Source organism: Pistacia vera, unplaced genomic scaffold (genome assembly GCF_008641045.1).
Source record: "Pistacia vera cultivar Batoury unplaced genomic scaffold, PisVer_v2 Contig566, whole genome shotgun sequence".
NCBI lineage: Eukaryota > Viridiplantae > Streptophyta > Magnoliopsida > Sapindales > Anacardiaceae > Pistacia > Pistacia vera.
This window is the reverse complement of record NW_022196408.1, coordinates 285,330-303,591: the sequence shown is the minus strand read 5'-3', so window position 1 is coordinate 303,591 and position 18,262 is coordinate 285,330.

Here is an 18,262-nt window from a genome sequence, read left to right as displayed (position 1 = left end):
GCTTCTCTAAATACCTCTGCAGCTGTACTTCTCCTTGTCCTGTCACCATTGCGATCTGAATTTGGGTTTCCAGATCCTCCCAGAGTGTTTGACTAGCTGAAGTTAATTTTAAGCCTTCTGGAAAACTAAACCTCTCACAAATATCTGCATTAATTAACCACTTCTTTTGTGGAGTGTGTGGAGTCACCACGCCTACAGCGCTTGACGATGATTCCTCAAAATTCTTTGTCTTTGGCAGTGGACAAGTAGCCCGTTCATGTCCTTCTTGTTTACAAGACCAGCAAATTATTGCTTTCTTCTGAGCCATTTCCTTCTTAAGAGTAATCCTCTTGTCAGAAGTATTTTCCTTCGTAGAAGTTTCACCTTTCAATGGTTGAAATTTTGGGTTTTCTATTTCCGAAGTATCAGAATCATAGTCTCGATTCTTTCCTTCTTTAACCTGCTGCACTGCAGTAACCTGCTTCGAAGAAGAAGCCACCTGCTTATCCGCAGTCTTTTCTTTCTTAGCAGTAACCTTTGAAGTCGAAGTAATCTTCAAAGGACAATTCCTTCTCAAGTGTCCTCGTTGTTTACACTTGGAGCATGAGAAGTGACTTCCAGTTTCCTTCTTGTTCGTCAATATCCTGCAAATCTTCAGTGAAATGTCTGGACAAAAAGTCAGAAACAAAGTTAGATTTACTAGAAATATATTCAAACTTGATTTTATAATCTACAAACCAAATTTGCCATCTGATTAATCTAGATTTGTTATCCTTTAAAGACAGTTTCATAAAAGTTTTTAAATATTTGGAGTCTGTCCTTAAAGTAAATTCCTTACTGATTACGAACAATCGAAATCGGTCAATGCATTCTTTCACTGCTAAAACTTCCTTTTCATGAACATGATAGTTTATTTCAGTAGGAGAGAATTTTCCTGACGCATATCGAACAATCCGTTCAATATTATCAGTACCCTTAGCCTTAAGCACTCCTCCCTAATACAAGTGAGATGCATCACTTTCGATAATAAGCTTATCCTCATCATCTGGGAGTTTTAAAGGTTTTAACTGCTTTGTCAAGGCTTTGGTCCGCTCAACACAATTAGTGTCTTCAAGTGTCCAAGTCCAAGGCACTTTGTCACTAACCTTAAGCGTCAAGCCATTGATTACATTAGCGAGATTAGGAACACACTCACGCATGTAATTGGCTAATCCAAGAAATTGCTGTAACATGTGCTTATCCTCCATCACAACTGGAAAATCCAGTAACTTCTTTGAGATATGTTCTTGGAGTTGGATACCTCCTTCACCTATCTCAACACCTAAGAACTTCACCTTGTTCTTAAACCATTCTATCTTTCTTTTAGATAGAATCATTCCATTATCAAGGAACCGTTTGCTCACCAGTCTAAGATGATTTACATGTTCTTCCTTGGTCTTACTAAAAACCAAAACATCATCAACATAGACTATACAAAAGTTGGACAAGTCTCCAAAAACTTGATCCATTTTCCTCTGGAATATTGATGGTGCTTGCTTAAGTCCAAAAGGCAAAACCATCCATTCAAACAATCCTTTCGGACAGGTGAAAGCCGTAAAAGGAATGCTTGACTCCGCCATCCTGATCTGCCAAAATCCTGACTTTAGATCAAATTTGGAGAAGATTTTTCCAAATCTAGCTTTATTCAAACAAGCCAATTTGTTTGGTATCTTACAGGCATCGTCAATGGTTTTCCCATTCAATTGCCTATAATCGATAACCATCCGCGCTTTACCTCTTAATTGCTCAGCTCTATGCATGACCATGAATGCTGGCGAAGAGTGTGGACTTTTGCTGGCGCATATCAATTGCTTTTCCAGCAATTTCGGTATTTGCTTACTGAATTCCTCCTCTGCATCGGGAGTATAAGGAAAAGATTTGGTCACAATCTTATCATCTTTCCTTTTTAATTCAAGTGAAGCATAAACACCATTCCTTTCACATAACTTTAATGGTTGCTCATCAAAGCATGGAGAAAGTTCCTCTTTAAAGGATTTTACAAGTTCCTCAATCCTTAAAGAGTTCTCTTGGCTTTTGTTTTCAATCTTCAAGATTTTTTCCTTATGTATGAATTTATCTGTGCTCTCAAGACATGCACCAGAAGGGTCAACCTCCTACGATATATCTCGTGTGATCCGGTTTATATGATGACTAGGATACAGTCTCTAAAAGAAAACATTACAAGCCTCATCCACTTCTTCTGCATCAGAAGTTTTCAACCACCATCTTTCCTTTTCCAAAATCTGGAAAACAATGTGATCTACTTCTTGCCTCAGTTTCACCAGTCTAAAACCGTTTCTGATTTTTGAAACTTCAGGCTTAGCAAGAATAGGGATTTTATGTCCTCCAAGGATAATGTGGTCGTTATCCTGAGTAAATAGCCTAACTTCTGCTTGACCTCGCAGCAAGCTATTTCCGAGAATAAAACTACCTCCAAGTAATCCACTATTAGGATTTCCCTTAGAGTGAATTTCTTCTTATTTAACAGTACAACCACATTCTCTACCACATCCGTGATCATACTTTGACCTCCATCTGCAACCGTATTTAGGATTGGTTTTTCCAATGATTTCCAAAGCTCCTGTGGAAAGCACTGCTTCTTTATAATACATTTGGTTGCTCCTGTGTCTACAAGAATATCCATAGTATATTCCTCATATTTTGGAAAACATAGTTTTGCACGTATGCATGTATCAATAGTTCCCTGGACTATCGCATGACAATGCGTTTCATGACTCATCATCATTTTCGTGCTTGGAGTTTCGTCTTCATATACTAGAATTTGCACAGATTTATACCCAATAATCTTCCTGCTACTGCTGCTTCCAGCCTCACTAGTAGTGTCATCTGTTTCCAATATATTTTTCCTTGATATGATAGGTTGAACCTCTTTATTCCGCTCTCAAGACTCCGAGTTTCTAGGCGTAGGGAGAGTAACCTCAACCTCATTATCAAGTTCCTAGATTTGAATTCTTCGATTTGGGTTTAATTCCACCACGCTGGGCTGCGTTGAAAATTCTAAAACCCATCGTTTTGGCCACGTAAGAGCCTTAGCATTGACTACCGTAGGACAAATTGGAATTACAGAATCCTGTCCCGGGCCATGAACCTTAGTATCGGCACTGAAGTTCATTCTTATAGGATTAACAAAGTTTATCAACCGATAAATCAACCTATACTGAATTGCTATTCCGTCACTAGAAGCCATTAAGTCTTCTAATCCCGAAGTATAAATTCGAAGAACTATAATCCATTTAAGATTTGGATCCATAAGACTAACCATATATCCTGGTTTAACCATCCCATAGGCATCCCCCAAAGCTAAATTAGCGTGAAAACCGCCAACTAAAGCTTTACTAAACGTAAGCCATCGTCTTTCCAGTAAAGTAACCTGAACAGGGACATTCATTCCTCCACGGAATAGTCCTTGTACACGAATTTGTACAGCACCAAGTTGTACATAATTATACTTGCCATGTGCCCGTTTGGCAAGACTTCTAACCTTTTGTAGCCACTCGTCGTTCGAGAGTATTAATTCACCTTCTCGAGATTGAGACGAAGCTACACGAACAGGTTTTTCATGCACATCTTCCAAGCCTTTTGCTTTGAATAACCACTTAGAGCGTTTCTCGAAAACTTCTCTAGGTGTTAACGTCGGAATTACCCAATGATCTGGGTTACCCGAGTGATCCTCGTAATTAGATGATGAACTAATTACCGAGTTAGGGTTTTCATCTTCATTTCTAATTGGGATAAGATCATCCTCATCACCAATACCACTATTCCTAGGATATTCATTAAGACTACTAGTCCGTTGCATGAATATACCTACGCGTTGAAGATTCTTCCTCAAAAGTCATATCTTTTGAGTCATCCTCTGAAGAATCTGAATCATCAGAGTAATCCGAAATTAATTCATAAACTTCATCATTAGAATCAATTTTGTATCCCTAAACTGGCTCAAATTCAGAAGTTTGGTTTTCCGCGTTGATTTCCAAAAATCTTACCATTGCCTTCTTTTTTCCCTTCTGAGGGCATTTATCTGCAAAATGATTTTTGTCACCACAAATCCAGCAACAATTACAATCTTTTGTGTTTTTGCCAAATGGGCAGGTAGCACAAAACTTACGCGCTCCACGTTCCTTAGCGTTAAGTCTACCTTTCCCTGTTCGCCTAATAAACCTTTCATGATCCAAAAGATTCCGTTTATTAGTAACAGGTCATTTTACCATATTGCAAAAACGTTTCGGCCTAAAATTCCTTTTACCGAATGATCCTTTTTCATTTCATGTGGTTTTTCCAACCTTGATGTTTAGTCGAACCCCTCAACTCATAGCCATATTGTCCTGGCACTCCATCAAAGTTTTGACAACAAGATTCGTCGAACTCAAGCCTTTTAACGTCTTTATTTAGCTTGGCGTTCAAACATATTGTCCTCACGAGTTGTCTAACAGCTTCTATTCTTCCTCCTAAAGAATCAACAACCTGATTCTTTTCAAGTAGAAGCTTAAACGCCTCGTTTGCTGCCTTATCCCATCCTTGGGGAAGCTTAGCAAAGAAAGTATTCTTCATGACTTCCTGTGTACCACCAGGCAACTGATAAAAATATCGTCTATACTCACAAACGAAATTTTCAAACAAACACATGTCACAAAGCCTAAACTTTGTCAAAGCTTCTAAGGCAACTACCTCCGCGAGATTCCTACTGGTAATTGTTATCCCAGTAAATTCTCTACAGAGCATATCCTTGAAGAGTGCAAAGATAGCCTCTCTATTATTCAAGTCCCTTAAAGTATCTAACAGACCCGTACGAGCTTCTAGACTTCTCCAAAAGCTTCCTACAGCTCCCTGCAGTGTGGATCTTAAAAACCTGTAAATATCACTGAGTCCAAAGTTCTTATTTTGTATATGAACCCAGTTAACAGTTTCCCATGCTTCGATTGCATCCGTTACATTCGTAACACAATCGATGTTTAGGAAACTTTTGCTAGACGGTATCTCCACCATTCTAGGTATTCCCCTGGAACTCTGACCTTACCTTTTTAGGATAAGTAGGTTTGTATTCAGGTTTGGAGATTTCCTTAAGAAATCCTTCGAAAGAATTTAAAGGATTACAAATTCCTTCAAGGGGATCATCTTTAAACTCAAATTCCCTGAGTCTCGAGATTAGCTCATCAAGCTTTGCCTTTTTAGGACCTGGAGTAATTTTTAATCCTCCAGTTTCTTCTCATTTCCTTTGTTTCTTCATTTCTTCCTCATAATACCTACTAATGCATTCAGCACCTGAGGTAGAAATTTCTGGAATATCAACCTTCCGTTTTCCATCCACTTTAGAAACAAAGTCTTCTTCCTTGACACCTTTCATAAAAAGTTTTTCCGCCTTTTCTCAATCACCTTGGGTTTCTTTGGCCACGAACTGGGCATATCGTGGAGGCAATCCGAGATATTTTTCCTGCAAACTAGCCGCGAACTAATCTAAAACATCCTGACCACCCATGGTCAATCTGAATCAGGTCTCAACTTAGTCGCAAAGTCTGACTCTTTATATGGTGTAGGATTTGGATTTGGCTGGGATTCACCGTACCAGTAAGGAATTACCGCGTCAGCTTTTTCCAACAACTTATTTCGAAGTTCTAGCTCAGAGACTTCAATGGTGGAAATCCGGCAAATAAAACACAATATCTTTGTGCACCCTTGACTAAAAGCCTTTTGAATAACATCCAAAAGTCGCTTTACACCTAGCCAAGTCAGATACTCTTCTCGAATATCTGGGTTGCCGTTACAGAGTCTAACATAACCCGTTTAACCTCTTATTCGGTATATCCTTCAATAGGCCACACTTGTTCAATGTCACTCAACACCAGAGACATCTCCTATTTTACCGGCTTAGTAAAATAGTTAGAACACGTTCCAGTGTTTTGACCTTTTGAAGTACAGAATTAACCTTTTCAATCTGGTTTCCGATCTGGGTTAATTCTTTGTTTAGAGCAAATATATGATACACCGTATAATTCACTCTCCTGTCTAAGTTTTCAAGCTTCTGGGTCAAAAGCTCTAACTTATCTACGACAGTATTTAACAAACCGATTTCCAGTTTTACCTCGAGTCCATGATCCAAATGAAAACAAGTCTTATTTATACAGACTTCATCATTCGAACCATTATTCATGCTATCAAAGAACTTTTAACAAGTTAATAGGTATAAACACATATACCCCCCGTCTTCCAAAGCTCTGATACCATTTATCACCCACATAATATTTGTTATACCCATGTACCATGTTAATAATGTTTCTTTTTACGATAACTGTGTTTCCTAAGACAATGTAATGATTTTTGTGATAAAAAATAAATGTTATTCAAATGCAATGTTATGATGTTGAATTGTGATGGCGGTGCAAGTTTTAAAGTTTGCACAATATAAAATTGAAAATAATAAAGATGAGCTCAAATGGAAATTTTCATACATCAAACCAAAACAGTAGCATAGATTATGATCTATGCTCCATCGTTGGAGCATATATACCATTCTTGACGTTAGGGGTGGACAAAATTTTAGGGTAGAATCGGAACAGACAGGTACTCAGGTGTCTACCTGTCGGTTCCGGTTCCTACCTGGAACCGACTGTAATAGGGTAGTTTCGGTACCAAATCAAAGGAACCGGAATCGGAATCGAGACTAAATTGATAAAATATTAAAGAATGGGGGGTTTTTCATATTTGCATGGGGGGGTTTTGATATTTTGCATATCATATAAATATATAAGAAAATTTTGGTTTTTTTATCTTAGTATCAAAAGTCTTATTAATTTTCATTAAAAGGTCTGTTTAAAAAAATATTTTTATTAATATTTAAATTTCACTTATTACTTGATTAAGAAATTAATATACATTATGATATTTATGTTAAAGAATAGCTTTTAAATATTTATTATCGGTGAAAACAAACAATTAAATACTTATAATCAAGCATCAAACATCAAGTAAATATAAACAAATATATTATTTAATGTTTTGCACTTAATTGTTAGGGGTGTAATTGTAATTTTATAAGGGTTTATTTGTCATTTTTTAAAAGGGGGTAATTGATATTTTCCAAGGTACTCGGAACCGAAACCTGTAACACAGGTTCTGGTTCCAAGTTTTTAGGAACTGGAATCGACAGTTCCGATTCCGGTTCCAAATCAAATGAACCAACCGATTCCGGTTCCTTTGATTTTAGGCGGGTACCCGGACCCGCCCACCCCTACTTGACATTGAAAAATGCTCATCTGAGCAAATAGTCTTTTGCTTATCGGAATCCACTAGTTTTCGTGATACTACTAACCACGTAGCTGGCCACTCCCCCAAGAACTTGTGGCCCAAGCAGTCAACAAGTCTTCCCCATCATGGAAACGTGCATGTAGTTAGTGGTAAGAGAATAGGGAAGCCACCTGTGCGCATGAGAGATTATATCTCCTAGGCCAACTAATTCACGTGTTGTTTTCAAGTAGTTTAGTAGTATTTAAATACCAACCTTAAAGGACAACGATTTGATCAGATGTGTAATTTATTCTCTACGATAGCAGATTTGGCATCAAGCAATGAGGATGATTGTAATATGGTGATAGAAATGATCAACGATATGAAGAACAAATTGATGTCAAATGAAAGTGTTGGTGGGATTGGTAAAAGACTAAATGTGTCAACTAGTAGTAGAACGAATTGTGAAGGTGTTGATGATATTGCCAAAGAGGGGAGCAGTAATATTCTTACTCCACGGGTTGTGCACAACAAAGGTCATCCTCAATTCAAAAGAAAGCAATCGAAGCTTGAACAAATTGTTCATAAAGTAAAAGAGAAGAAATTGAGAAAGCAAAAAATTGATTAAAAAAGCTTGAAGATGAAAATTTAGTAATTATCAATTTTGTTGACTATTTTATTATTCTTTTTTCTATTTATTGATAACTAACACAACTTGTGTTATATAATTGCAGGATTGCTAGTTATGGTGGTCTTTGCTGCTGCGTAGTGTTTTTGCTTTGTAGGCAAGATGCATGAGCGTATTTTTTTATGGCTTTTGTTGGCTCCTTTTGTATAGACTTGATAAGGTCTATTGTGTATAGGAATTGTTTATCCTTCCTTGCCCTTTTCTTTTTTGTTTCATTCTCCGTGGGCATATCTATTGTGTATAAGGATTGTAATTATGGGTTTATGACCTACAATTGACTGATCTTGGATTTTGTTAAATGTTCAATGTTCAAGTACTGATCTTATGGGGCAGGTAAGTTATTTATTACTGTGCTGATGTCTCACTGTTCTTTATAATTTTGACATTTCAGACAAGACTTTCAGGTTCCAATGCCTTTGTATGTGCATTGCTAGGTTTACAAAGTCAGACATTTGGTAAAAGTGGAAATCAAGCCAGATCTTGTCTTTAGTGCTGAGAAAGAACTTGGTATCATTGCTGGTCTTCCAGATCGAGTGGTACAAGTCTATGGTGGCTATGTGATGTTAATGCATATATGTTCAAATGCTCATAAATGTAATTGTTGACAATAACAACTTTTACAAGCCTGTGCTTAGACATGTACTAATTTTTGACCAAATTAATCAACTAGTAGCCCATATTTTCAAGGGTATCTCATCCATGTCTTTCTATTCCGTACAAGAAGAAAAATTGTGCTTACATATTTTTACTGTGGCAAATGAATGAATTATTGCTGCCACTAATGTTATTGGTGGATAAACTTGCCAAATTATACAAGGAGGCAGCAATGAGAAGAGCTCGTGAAGAAGCCAGGACATACATTCTTCATATGCTAATTCTGCTACAACAATAAGAAACTAAGGATACTTTTCTTCTCTTTTTTAAAGAAAATATATTTTCATATTGGGTCCAAAAGAATCTTGCTTTATTTTTTCCTTCCTATAGGCGCACAGTTTCAAACAGCCTGGAACAAGTACAAGGATGATCCCAACTTGAGCACTCTTGGTTCCACTTTAAGTGAAAGAATTGTGAAAGTGTAATCAAATTTTAACTTTAGTGATTGTAGATGCAAAAATCTACCGTTACAGAAAAAGGGACTGATCCCGTGAAGTTGAGGCCACTAGCGATCTACTGCACCTACACACATGAGAAACAAGCGTGAAACAGATAGAAAACACCCGGGTGGTGTTTGTCATAGGCACTCCGACGTTCAAATCAGTAAGGCTGAATGAGGCTAGTTTAGTGAGGGTTAGGAAAATGAAGAGTTACTAGAAGTCTAGTCGAGGACTGTGACTACGGCTATAACACGAAGTTCTCAAGTGGGAACTCTAGGGTCTGAAGGTGTAATGTTTTCTCCCCCTTGTGAGAGGGCTGGCCTCTATTTAAATAGTGATTGTATGACCTTCCAATCCTGGTGGGACTGAGAGTCCTCGTAGTGGCAGGAAAGGGAGTTCGAGCGTGACTCGGATACGGACCTTGGAGGAATTGGGATAGTAGTTGACTTCCTTATCAGAGTTCCAGTAGGAGTGTAATCCGTAGGTGACTGTGGGCTCCGAATTGACTGTAAGCCCAGAAGGTGTTCTAGGATCAAGAGGTTTGGGTCCAGATGGTAAAATCTGACTACACTTCATACCGAATGGGCCTTATCTACAGAATTTTGACTTGGGCCCCATCCGGATTGGGCCTAGGCTTTCATCTCTGTTAGAGGTGTTTCCTTATTTGGGCCGAGGATATTTTTGGTCCTAACAGTTTGCCCCACACTCTCTGAGTTAAGGAATGCTTAACTTAGAGAGTAGGCATCGCTTGGAGGCGTATCTGGTTGGCCTTCGTGGTCGATCGATTGATCACATGATCGTGCTCGTAGTTCGTGAGTTCTTCGATATGCCTAACCAGATGGATGAAGCTGACATGTGGTCATGAACACACTCAGTGCCTTTAACCAAGTCAAAGTGTGTAATCAACCCAAGGGGATGCCATCAATCGGTGTATGGAGCCAAGCGAGCGAGTGTATGAGTGAACAATCTCGTGAAGGCGTATTCGCTCGGTGTGTCAGACCGAGTGTGTGAATGAATGAGTTTTCTAGTGAAGGTGTATTCACTTGGTGTGTCAAATCGAATGTGTAGATGAATGAGTTATATATTGAAGGTGTATTCACTTGGTGTGTCAAACCGAGTACGTGAATGAATGAGTTATATATTGAAGGTGTATTCACCCAGTGTGTCAGACCGAGTGCGTGAATGAATGAGTTATCTATTGAAGGTGTATCCACTCGGTGTGTTAGACCGAGTGTGTAATGAATGAATTGTCTATTAAAGGTGTATTCACTCGGTGCTTTCGGCTAAGCAGAGTGCATTACACCCAATGTGGTTGTGGCGCCTTGGGCGAATTGGTCGAACTCGAGCGAAGTGATGTACGCATGCTTACATTCCGTTTGCTACCAGCTCATCCATCCAGGATGACCGATTAGCTTGATACCCTTCATCTTTGTCGGTGCTTGTCTCGATGCTAAAAGCAAGATTACCTGTTCCCGGTTGGCCGCTCGGTCAGGGGGGGGGGCAGGGGACTTTCTGAATGGGTGAAGTATCAAAATGCGTTGGCTTTTCTGAATGGGTGAAGTATCAAACTTGCACGCGATCGTGATTTCCTAGCGTGGACGGATTCATTCCATGTGTGTGGTGGAGATTCTTCCTTTGTTTGGGCGGGAATTTGAAAAGACAATTCTCCTATGGCAAAGCATGTTTTGCCACGTGGACCATTGATGTGATGGTTATTAAATGCAGTGTCTGAATGTTTTTGGGTGCGATTCGTCTTTTGAAATATAAAACTGGAGAGGAGTTCTTCTTTCGTAGGAGAGTATTTTCACAGGGGAATATTTTCGCGACTTTGGGATTTTTCTAGCACCTTTTCTTGGTAATCGCTTCTTTTGGGTCCTCTCTTTCTAATTTATTGCCTTTGGTTTGTTTCTAGGGAAGTCTTGTGTTGTTTTTCAAGGTGATTTCGGGTATGTAGAGGAGGGAATCTGAAGAAAAGTTTTTGGGTTTTTCTTGTTTGCGAAGAAACTAGTTTTGTGTTTGCATTTAGGTAAGTTATTGTAAGGATTTGAAAAAGTTTTTGGGAGAAGGTTTGAATTTTGGGTTAAACAAAGAAGGTAAAGGATTTTTTCCAGCGACCGAGGATTCTTGGTTTACGGTGGCTTTTCTGGGTTTTTAGAAGATGGAGTCAATTTATACTGATTTCCTGTTCGGCTCATCTCGGTCTGCTTGATCGAGTCGAGTGCAGCGTCTAGCTAGGTTTTTGAAGTTTGGCAGTCTTTCTGGGTCGACTGGTCTCTCAGACCTAGTGGTTGGTTGTTGTCATCCGGGTCGAGTCAAAGGTCGAATAGGAGTTGGGAGAGTTTGGTGTTTGATCAGTCGGTCGGTGGCTTAGGGCAAGTGGGGCACTGGAGCTAGGTTAGATTTTTGGAGTGAGTCGATCGGTGGTGATCAAGTAGTAGTCGATTTTGAGGAGACTGGGTTGGTCGGCGATGAGGGACGAGGGGTGATCAAGTGAATAAGTTTTGAAGGGAGTGGATTAGTAGGTCGGGGAGAGTGAATAGGTTGAGCAATGTCTGGGTTAGAGTCTAGTAGTTCGAGTGGGGCTGAGGCAGAGGTCGAGAATGAGTATGAGAATGCCCAGACCATGGTGATGATGCCCGAATATGGGGGCGTTCCAGTCGGTATATCGACCGGTGTGAATGTAGCTGCCCCTGGGACGAGTGGAGCTAATCTGAGTGATCTTGACAGGCAATGGGGGAGTGGGGAAGACTCTGAAGGAGTTAGTGATTTTGATAGTTCATCCTCTACCTATAATGGCTCTGAGGACGAGCCGAGTCGGCTAGGTGATGGGATACTGATCCGAGATTATTCGCCTTTATTGAAGGACAATGATATGTGGCGGATCCGGACAATGTATCATATTCCAGAATCCATTGAGATTAGGGCGGCTCGGTCGTACGAGCAAGTCAACTAGGAAGTGAAGGGATGGGTGAGCGCCTATGAAAAGTGGTTCCATGATGGGCTTAGGCTTCCCATCCCTCGCCTTCTATGGGAGGTCCTGGACCATTTCAGGATTGCTCTGTCCCAACTCATGCAGAATCGGTAAAGGTTACTGATGGCTCTGGAGGACCTTTGTGTGCGCATCAAGTGATGTTTGGACTACATAAGCTCCTTTATTCGTACTTCTTAAAGGAGAATGATAAGGACAAAGGTCGATACCTGCTAAACCTTAGGCACGAGCGGGCTCACCTCGTGACCAACCTCTGGTCGAGTGATAAGAACTGGAAGGATCGGTACTTTTTTATGGGGGGTGATGCAGTCTTCGGGGAGAGAGGTCAGGGCGACATTTCGTTCACTTGGTGAGCTACTGGTGAGAAACTTTGTCTTTATCTCGAATTTTGGTTACTAAAATCTTATTGTGTTTTTTCTTTGTAGAGCTTGAATTCAATCGAGCCGAGCAGAGTGGGGACGGCTTGGACGTGTAGACCCAGAAGGTTCTAGCCATTCCAAAATCGCAGAGGGATTGGTGGGTGGTGTTGGAGGAAGCTAACCTCAGGACGAGTCATCTCTAGGCCGGAGTAAAAGTCATCCAGCGAGGTATCCCCTTTCCTTCGCTGAAACAAACCTGGAATGTGCTACTGACTCGCTACTGCAATCATACCTTGTATGGTAAGTCGAGGCTGAATCCACTAACTATTGGAGAGTTTGTGATTGCAGAAAAGCTGATGAAGAAGCTGGTTGGCTGTCCCAAGTGTGAGCGAGTCTATTGCTATGCGCCGAGAGAAACGGAAGAGGGAGTCTTCAGTCAGAGATAAGAGAAGAGCGGAGGATGTGAAGGCGACTCCACCAAGTCATCAGCCTGCGGTTGGGGCTGGATGAGGAGACTGAGAGGATTACCTTTAACATCCTGGCTTTTGCGTCGACCTACTCGAATGTGGCTTCCATGAGTCAGCTGGCCGACTCATTCTTGTTCCCAGCTGACAAGACCCGTTTGAACGAGATGGGTGCGATCGCGGCCACTGACTAGGGGGTTTCCCGTGCTTTCTAGGTATAAGTCGAAGTTTTACTTTACTGTGTTTATTGTTGACGTATACTGATCAAGTTGTTTTGTTATGCAGGCATTCACTAACAGCCTGCACCTGAGGAAATCCATCGTGTCGCAGGAGAAGAGGATATAGGATGTATCAAAATCTAATGCCAATTTGTGACAGAGAGAAGCGACAGCTCATGGAGCTGAGCAGGAGAGCCAGCAGCTTCTGAAGGAGGCCGAGAGCAAGTTGGAGTGGCTAAGAAGAGAGATGGCCAGGAGGACCGTGGAGGTCGAGTCCCTTAGGGAGCAGTGCCTGAGCATTGCTGATGACGCCATCATTAGGGCCAGGGGAGAGCTCATGCCTGAGTACAAGGCTGGGAACACCTCTTACTGGAACCCAGATGAGGACATTTAGCTCATGTAGAAGATGATGGAGGAGGAGGAGGAGGAGGAGGAGGCCGCTGGGCATACGGAGGAGCAGATTGATGAGCAGGTGCTCGATTTTGCTAGCCAGTCAGGGCCATCGATTTTGCTAGACAGCCGGGGCCATCGATTACTAAGGATGTGAGCGACCAGGCTATAGGGGCGAGTGTTGGGGCTGGTGATAAGGTGATCGAGTCGGAGATGGGTGAGACGACTCTCGTACCGATGATGCTTACCTTTTTTTTTTTTTTTTTTTTTTTTTTTGCTCATGTATTTTTGGGGCCTGTGATGCCCTTCCTGGGCGTGTGTGCCTTACTTTGTACTTGGAACTTAGCCGCTTGAGGCTTCTTTTATATCATATTTGTGATTCTGTTTTGGTGCTTTCCTTGTGGGTGAATGATTTGATTACTTGTTTGTTTGTAAATGCACTAGGGGTTGAACAGCATGTTTGTGTTGCGATTTTGACGCAGCCAAGTGGCTGAGTCGTGTGGACTCTCTAGTGGGTTGGGGATGTAACTTTATGAATCTATCTGAGCCGATCGAAGGTGTAACATTATGGATCGGTCTGAGCTGATCGAGGGTGTGAACTTATGAATCAGTCTGAGCCGATCGAAGGTGTAAATTTAAGGATCGATCTGAGCCGATCGAAGGTGTTATACTTATAAATCGGTTTGGGCCGATCGAATGTGTAATACTTATGAATCGGTCTGGGCCGATCGAAGGTGCTACACTTATGAATCGGTCTGGGTCGATCGAAGGTGTTATACTTATGAATCGGTCTGGGCCGATCGAAGATGTAATACTTATGAATCGGTTTGAGCCGATCGAATGTGCTATACTTATGAATTGGTCTGAGCCGATCGAAGGTATAATTCTTATGAATCGGTTTGGGCCGATCGAAGGTGTAAACTTATGAATCGGTCTGGATCAATCGAAGGTGTAAACTTATAAATTAGTTTGGACCGATCGAAGGTGTAAACAGTTCAATTGCTGAATAATACTTTATTTTATTCGGGCACTGAGACCGACTGATGGTGAAGGAGGTGGATAGACCCACTCATCCTTTCTTAAACAGAATAAAGAAAACAGACATGTTGATGGAGGAGTTAAACTAAAAGTAATAACGTTTGAGGTGGACTGCATTCCAACTGTTGTTGATGTCTTTGCCTTCGAGAGTTTGGAGTCGGTAGGCGCCTTTCTCTACTTCCTTGGCGTTCTTGTAAGGACCCTCCCAGGTGGGGCCGAGCTTGCCAGAGTTTACTCTTTAGTGTTTTGGAAGACCTTGCAGAGGACCTAGTTGCCAGTTTTGAAAGTTCTCAACATTGCTGTTGTAGTGTCGGGTAGCCTACTGTTGATAGACTGCGTTGCGAATGGCTGCTAGCTCGTGCAGTTTGTCGACAGTGTCCAGGTTGTGGCAGAGGTTCTGGTTGTTGGTTTCTCTGTCTACCTATTGAGGTTTGGTGGAAGGGACTGATACTTCGGCTGGGATGACTGCTTCAGATCCATATGTGAGAGAGAAAAGGGTTTCACTTGTAGATAAGCGGGTTGTCGTTCGGTAGGACCATAGGACTCTGGGTAGTTCATCTGCCCATGTGCCTTTGGTTTTCTGTAGGCGTTTCTTTAAAGTCTGCATGACAGTTTTATTTGATGATTTGGCATGGCCGTTGGATTGCGGGTTACGGGGGGTAGAGAAGCTGAGCTTGATTTCCCACATGTCGCAAAATCTCTAAAGCCTGAACTGATGAATTGAAATCCATTGTCGGTGATGATTTCCTTTGGTATCCCAAACCTGCAGATGACATGTATCTAGATGAAAGCTTTTACCTTTCTGTCTCTAACTTATGCGAGTGCTTTGGCTTCGATCCACTTAGTAAAGTAGTCAATGACAGCCAACCTAAAGACTCGCTGCCCGAGCGCGGTCAGGAGTTTTCGACTATATCCATTCCCCACTTCATGAACGGCCAAGATGTGAGAGTGGAGTTGAGTCGTTTAGGTGGGAGGGCTGGCAACTGTCACACTTTTTCACATAAGCTACTAAGTCAGTGCGTATAGTTGGCCAATAGTAGCCAGCGGTCATCACTTGGTGGGCAAGGCTACGTCCTCCAGCGTGGTTTCCACATTCGCCTTCATGGAGTTCGGTGAGAACTCGTTTGGCTTATGCTTTTGAGGTAGGGACCAAAGAATGACTTCCTAAGGAGCTGGCCTTCATATATAGTGAACCTGGCGGCTTACGCTCTCAGGCGGCGTGCTTCATTCTCGTCGGCTGGGAGCTCATTGTGTTCCAAGTATTTTACTATCGAAGTCATCCAGGTATCAGACAGTTCGATGTCTATCACTTATTTGGGCAGCTCGTTCGTTGGTCCTTCCTTCCAGTCAGTTGGCCATTGGAGGAATAACAGAGGGATAGATGACTGGGAGGAACATTGAAGGGTTGATCCGAGGTTAGTAAGGGCGTCAACATGGGTGTTCTCCATTCTTGGGACTTGGGCGATGAAGAACTCTTCGAAGACGTTTTGCAATTCTTTGACCAGGTTCAGGTAGGTTGTCATCTTCAAGCCGCGGGCTTGGTAAGTGCCTTGTAGCTGGTTGACCACGAGTTGGGAATCGGATTTTACCTCCAGCTTCCTTACTTCGATTTCTTTGGCTAAAGAGAGTCCAGCGATGAAAGCCTCGTATTCAGCTTCGTTGTTGGTGCATTTGAATCCACATCGTATGACCCGTTGGACGACGTCTCCTTCTGGAGTAGTAAGTACAATGTCGAGCCCGCTCCCATTCACGTTGCTTGAGCCATCCACTAAGAGAGTCCACTTTGAAGGCGATCCTCTATTCATGCACAGTAACTCTCTTTCTGCTTGGACGGTGGTGATCGGAGTGAAATCAGTAATAAAGTCTATCAGTGCCTAAGATTTGACGACGTGTGCAGTTGGAAAGATATGTCAAACTCGCTGAGCTCTATTGTTGATTGTGTGAGTCGGCCTAATAACTCTGGCTTGTGTAATATCTTCTTGAGTGGGAAGGAGGTGAGTATGACTATGGAATGACATTGAAAGTATGGTCTAAGCTTCCTGGATGCATGGACGAGGGCAAGTGCAAATTTCTCCAACTGACTGTATCATGTCTCCGCGTCAAGGAGTGACTTGCTTACATAGTAGACCGGTAGCTGTTTCGCATTATCCTCTCGAACTAACATTGCCGAAATCGTTGTCTCTAAAACCGCCACATAGGTGTAAAGCTTTTCCCCATCGTTGGGCTTGGAGATAAGTGAGGGGGGAGGTTAGGTATCTCTTCAACTGTTGCAAGGCCTCTTCACAGAGGGAGGTCCATTCAAATTTCTTAGATTTCTTTAGCGTGTGGAAGAAATGGTGGCATTTGTCGACGGACCTGGAGATGAAGCGACTTACGGCGGTCACTCGTCCTGCCAGGCGCTGGACGTCTTTGATGCAAGTTGATGAAGGTGTGTTGAGGATTGCTCGGATTTGATTGAGGTTGGCTTCTATCCCACACTGAGTTACCATGTATCCCAAGAATTTTCCTGATGAAACCCCAAACGAGCATTTGACCGGATTCAACTTCATGTTATACTTCCTTATGATGGTGAAGGCCTGGTTGAGGTGGTTGAGGTGCTGCTCGGCCATGAGGGACTTGACGAGCATGTCATCGATATACATTTCCATGTTGTCCCCGAGGTGTTCAGCGAACATCCTGTTGACTAGCCATTGATAGGTAGCCCCCGTGTTCTTGAGGCCAAACGACATCACTTTGTAGCAGTAGGTCCCCCTTTCTGTAATGAAGGTTGTTTTCTCCTGGTCGTCCGAGTGCATCAAAATCTGATTATACCCTGAGAAGGCATCCATGAAGCTTAGGAGTTTGTGGCCTGCTGTCGCATCGACCATCATGTCGATATGCGAGAGTGGGAAGGAGTCTTTAGGGCATGCTTTGTTTAAATCTGTAAAGTCTATGCAGACCCTCCATTTTCCGTTCTTTTTCTTCACCACCACCACGTTTGCCAGCCAGTCGGGATAGTGGACTTCTCTAATCAGGCCATTATTCAGTAATTTGTCGACCTCCTTATTGACGATCCGGTTACGTTCTGGTGCGAATTTCCTACGCATCTGCTTCACTAGGAGGTGATTCGGGTCTACTTTGAGATGGTGGACGATTGCTTTTGGGCTGACTCTTGTCATGTCAATGTAGGACCAAGCGAAGCAGTCCTGGTTTTGTTTGAGGATTTCTATGAGTGTCTCTCTTATTTCGGGCCTGAGGCGCGAGCCTATTTGGGTCTTCCTTTCGGGGTCGTCCGGGTGTATCTACACTTCATCCAACTCCTCTATAGATGGTTGATCTGGCTTGGTCAGTAGGGTTGGATGAGACTATAGTTGCTATAAAGCGTTACCTTTGCTTGTGAATGTGTTTTTGTAGCAATCTCTGGATGCCTTAAGGTCACCCTTGATTTCCCTTACTCCCCATTTCGTTGGAAACTTGATGTTTGGTGGAAGGTGGATGGAATAACTCGCATGTCGTAGATCCAAGGTCGACCCAAAATGACGTTGTATGGTGAAGGACAGTCGAGCACTAGAAAGATGGTTGGCTTGTTGACTTTGCTGGTGTAGATAGGCAGAGCGATTTCTCTAATGTTATACTTCTGCTCGGAACTGAACCCTACCAGTAGAGTTGGTCGTTTGTTGATGTTTGTTTCGTCCAGTCCCTGCTTCAAGGAAGAGAATGTTTGCTGAGGGTTCCGAGAATGTTTGCTGAGGGTTCCCCGTCTATGAATACTCTCTTGACTAG